The 5,428-nt window shown below is 38.9% G+C and overlaps 1 long non-coding RNA gene across 1 annotated transcript in view; it reads right to left on the bottom strand.

Annotated features, from left to right (window-relative positions):
* Positions 1 to 3,727: 3,727 nt before the first annotated feature.
* The window catches only part of LOC132655466 (uncharacterized), a 70,394-nt gene continuing 68,693 nt past the window's right edge, over positions 3,728 to 5,428 (bottom strand). Inside the window, exon 3 of the long non-coding RNA XR_009593276.1 lies at positions 3,728 to 3,789. This is a non-coding gene — a long non-coding RNA (uncharacterized LOC132655466). The remainder of the gene's footprint in view (positions 3,790 to 5,428) is intronic.

Below are 5,428 nucleotides of genomic sequence, written 5' to 3'. Positions count from 1 at the left end.
TGATCTACCCTTAGAGAGTAAACTTGAAACTACAAACTAAGCACTAAAAAATTATAAGCACCTTTGAGCTAACTAAAAAGGATGATTAGATTTTCATTGGGCTTTATTGAAATCATGGTTCTGGCTAACAGAAGAATCTTAAAACATTTATTCAGGAAAAAAAAACTCTTTGGAAAAGATATAGGGGATGCATTCAGCCCAATGCTGCAGATCTAATATTGCATGCAATAACATTACTCTGTGGTGTGAAAGGCAAATGATTATAGAAAGAAAGTTGCAGTATTTTTAGGCACAGTCTTCAACAGAGATAATTAAGTTCTTAAACAACATAAGCCAAGTAGTTATTTCTACCAACATTCTGGGACATCTTGCCCATGCACTTGTGTGAACAGTTAATTGAATGTGCTATTTGTAAGGGATTTCTTCAGACACATCTTAGGGAAGGAATTAATTGCATCTTAGCTTGTGATACAGTCAATATTTTCATTGTTTGATAGCATGTATGCCAAAAAAGACTTAGGAGAAAAAACATAAAATCTATAAAATGCCTATTCATTATGTCTCACTTGTGATTTCTAAAATGATTTTGAAAAATTAACAGATAAGTTATGAACACAATATGTGAAATTTAAATGAAGTGTTGACAGGGAAGGGTACTGACCAAAGAGAAATTCTTTATAAGTGTGAGCCTCTGAGTCTATCTCCACCCCTCCCAAAGAATCTATTGAAATAGTCTTTTTTTTCAACTAACAATAATAAATTGGTTGAGAAGCTTTAGTGGCCTACATAGTTTCCTTATAAATATCCTACCTAGTCATGTGCCAGGAAGTCATAAACAAGAATCTTATATTAAGGTAAGATACCATTTATCCTTTTACTTGGAGGGAGACAGAGTATTCACTTGACAATATTCCTTTTTAGATAAGGCTGTATCTCTATAGCCAGTGCCTGGCAAACAGACAATGGTCAATAAAAGCTTATTGAGTAGTCGAATGGCAGGTAAATACATGTTATGGTTTGAGTCTGAAATGTCCCCAAAAGTCATGCACTGGTAGCAGTGTTGGAAACCACAGAGCTTTGATCTAGTCGGAAGAATTCTATCACCAGTTTGTAGCTTTGTTCTGTTACCACTGGAGGAATATTTTTGTGGGAGGTGGGGAGTTGTTCTGTGTGGGTAGTTTTTAGAAATAGTATCTCGAACTGTAGCCTAGACATCTCAAGAATGTATTTTGTCTCTAGCTCCTGGTTCACTGGTGTCCCTCCCTTCCATTTCTCTGTCCCTATTCCTATGTATATAAAACAGCACAGAAATATATACAAGGGAAGAAAAGAATTAAAAATCACTTCTTACTATGTTGTTATCTATGTAATAGTTACGTAGCAATATACAATAGTTTTTATGCATGGATAAAACACACACAAAAAACTCACTCACTCATTTGCTCACTCTGTGGTCCACCAATGTCTACAGGGTTTTGCTGTTTTTATGCACAGAAAGAGGATATACATGGTGGATTAGGTAAACAAAATCTCCATGTTAGAGCCAAGAAGACAAATTTCTACGAGAAAAATAAGAAAATGGCTAGGGATTGAATTCAATGGTAGAGTGCTTGCCATGCAAGTCCAGGTCCCTGGGTCTGAAACTCAGCATCATTAAATATTAAACATTAAACAAGAAACATTAAATATTAAACTACAGAAGCATGTGTTACAGTAAGGCATTCTATACAGACCTAACCCATTCAGGATATACGTGTGTGTGTGTATGTGTGTGTGTGTGTGTGTGCGTGTGTGTGCGTGTGTGTGTGTAGGTACCTGCAGACACCAGGAACCAGATGGCATCAGACCCCTTGAAGCTGGAATTACAGGAGATTTTGAGCTACTGAGCTGTTTGACTGGGAACTGAACTCTACAACTCTAAAGGAACAGCAAGTGTTCTTAACCAGTGAACCATTTCTCCAGCTTCAAGGAAATGAAGAGCTGGGCAGGAACTCATCACATAAACGGCAAGGTATGTATGAAGGCACTGAGACAGGAGCAAGCATAACTCTTTCCATGAATGGGAAGTTCCAAATGAGGCTGAAGCCTAGTGAATTAGAAAGAGGGGTAACAGGCAGCTAGAGGTGGTGGGGAAGTCAGACTCTGCAGGGTGCTGCTGGCAGGATCATGGATTTTGTCCCATAAAGCTTTCAAGCTATCTGCTTTTCATTGTTCTCCTACAAACTTGACCTTTGAAGACTGGATTCCCAGGCTTCTTTTCCTTCAGACCTACACAGGTTTAAACAATAAGAGGCACTGACAGGAGGCCTTCAACTTGAGGTGAAGATGAAGTGACTTAATCTCCCTGTTTTATCACTGTCTATCAACTTACTGCTGTGGCAACTATGGACCGATTATCAGAAAAATGACCTAATGACCTCTTAAAAGTCAAACCACTTTCCAATGATGTCTACTGAAACTAAAGTTTTAACACATGAATTGTGGGGTATATTTTAGTCATAATATGTTGATAAATTTTTAGATGTTGTCATAATGAGAAGAAACATTTTGAATATTTGAGAGCTATGACACACTAAAATGATTCTCTAATGGCTCAAATTAGCTAACTTATTGAGCTCTAGAAGGCACTATGCTAAAAGCTTTGTAGATATGAATATTAATTACCTTATTTTGCTTCCAACAACTCTATATCCTTTCCCACACATTCTACAAATGCCTAGGGGGTTGAACTGTTTTCAGCTTAGTCCAGCTAAAAACAGAAGTAGTATCTACCACAACTGGACTGGCTCAAGACCCAGAAAGCCCTCTTAATGCTTGATGGCTTATAAGCCACTTGAAAGGTAAATGCACTTCTCAGATTATTTCATCCTCAGTCTTGACCCTGCATTTTCACATAAATAAAAACTGAGTTCCCAAATGCAGAATGGCCTACTCAAGATGACAGTTGTAATGTCCAAGATGTCATCTTTCTTTCCATTCAGTGATATGCACATTAGGCTTGTGTTACACTTCTTTATTTTCTATGGTCACGTTTTAAAATCTCAATGGTATGCAAATTTCAATCCAATTATATTTGTTACACGATTTATACTCCCATCATCATTTCTTTGGTAAGATTCCTCGCTGGCTATCATGTTGGAACACATTCATGGTGAGACTGTCAAGGAAAAATAGTGGGCTGTTATCTTTGGGCCTACATTATGTAGAGTCAAGAGGTGGGGCTAGAGAGATGGCTCAGCAGTTAAAAATACATACTGCTCTCACAGATGACCCGAGTTTTTTCTGAGTACTACATGAGGCAGCTGACAACCCCAATAATCTACCTTCAGGGGGTCCAAGACATCTTCCTGGTTCTGAATCCCTCAAGTCTATATACTCACACTCAAATACACACAAACACACATAGTTAAAAAATATTTTTTTCATGTGAGTTAAGGGAGATAATATTCCACCTGGAAAAGATAACTGTACTACTAAAATCAGCTTCTGAGAAAGCCAATGCATTTATCTTAACATGACTATTAGTCTTTCATAAATGACAATTACAAACATTCTTTAATTTCATTAAATTTGTTCATCTTTGCTAGTAGATGACAGGTAGGATAAATCGATTTTAGACAATATTATTTTCATGTGTGTGACATAAATATCTGTGCATCATTAATTAATTCATGTAATATTTTTTCTTTTGTAGGCATGCATCTACCAAGACTTACCCTAGCCTCTTGCAGTCAGCAATGAAAGGGACAGTAACCGATTCCTTCCTTCTTGTGTAATATTTTCGGATCACTAGAAAAGAACATTGGGACTTCAGTCTGCTTCTGGAAAGGTAACTTCCTTCTTAGTTGTCGTGTCTGATGTGGTACACACAGCCCCAGACACTCATCCTCACCCTCCATCTCTTCCTTACCTCCTTTTTCTTGTCTCATTTTTCTTGTTGTTCATGATCAACTTTTGCAAAGTATTATCACGGTAACTGTGATGGCTGACTCACAGCCAAATGAGAAAAGAGTGGGTTTTATGTTTTCCATTTTGCTCATCTCTTTCTTTAACCATTTGATGTTTTGACCCCTTCCTCACCCTTTTCAAGCTACCACAGTGACTCTATGCTTCTTCCTCAGTCCCAGACACTCCTGTTATGGATCTTCTTTCTTGGGGAGATTTATATGATGACAGAGGTTAACTGATTTACAAAAAGTCACCCACAAATTAAATGTTAGTTGTCCAGTGTTCTGTGGCATTTGGTTCCCTTTATGTGACTGTCTGAGATGAGGACTTACATTTGGGCATCATACTGTCTCTGAGTTTTAACTGGTCAGTAGGTGTCACTTTCTACTGTGGCTTACATTTTATTTACTCTGACAATGTTCTGTATATTACAGTTTCTCAAACTCTACTGTGCATCAGAATTTCCTAGAGGAACTGTTAAAATGCAGATTTCTGAGCGCCAATCCCACAGATGCTGACTTGGCAGTTCTGGGACAAGCCCAATTGGTTTGTATTTGCTAATCATTTGAATGTAAAATGTTCTGTTCTCCCATCATGTGTACAAACACGCGGCTCCAGCTGGTGCCACTGTTTTTAAAAGACATGGAATCCATATGGCATAGGGCCTACCTGAATAAGAAAGTAGAGACAGTCTTCTGAAAGTGGCACCCAGACCCAAATCTGCTTCTGCCTGTCTCTTGGACCCTCTCTTCCCTGTCCACTCCTGCATCCATGTCCCCTACCATGAATCCCACACAGTTCAAGGGCCCAACGTAGATACTCCTAAGATACTGAGATCAAGATCCAGCTCCTGTCCAAACACAACACTCAGAAGGAAGTTGGGCTCTGAAAATGGACTGAAGGCCTCTCTACTGGTTCTGACCTCCAGAAGACTGAAAAATTATATGCATACTCATGAACAAGGTACAGCTGGAACCTACACTCAGGATCAGCCAGTCCATGGAGAACTATTTCCAGCTTCAAGAAAACAAAACAAAACAAAACAAAACAAAACTCTTTCTAACTTTATCAAGGCCTGTTCAAGGCCAATGGGTAGTTTGAAAATGGAAACTGACTCAGGTCCAGTGTCTCTTCATGAAGTGGTGGGAAAGGGAAGACAGGGCTGCAGAGCAGTGTGGACATCAGGGTTGAGTTGTCAGAGAGGTTTAACAGAATTGTTGTATCTGGCAGGAATCCTGAATGATGGCACCTTAGCTTTGAAGTAGCCTTCTGTCAGTGATTGCTATCTGAGATTTTATGGGGTAATTCCTTTGAAGGTTTCTCAGAGCCTTTCAGGCCTGGCAAACCAGGAAGTCCCCCACTGCTGAGAATTGCTTTAGTGATGAGTCTTTCAGATAAGAAGTTTTGGTATGTGGAAATTGACTTGCTAAAGGTGCCTCTTTGTGTAACATTAAAGAGCTTGTAGGATGCTGTTGGGGGT

This window comes from Meriones unguiculatus, chromosome 7 (genome assembly GCF_030254825.1).
Source record: "Meriones unguiculatus strain TT.TT164.6M chromosome 7, Bangor_MerUng_6.1, whole genome shotgun sequence".
Classification (NCBI taxonomy): Eukaryota; Metazoa; Chordata; class Mammalia; order Rodentia; family Muridae; genus Meriones; species Meriones unguiculatus.
Note: the sequence above shows the minus strand (reverse complement) of the source record. Positions and strands in the feature narration are given on the sequence as shown.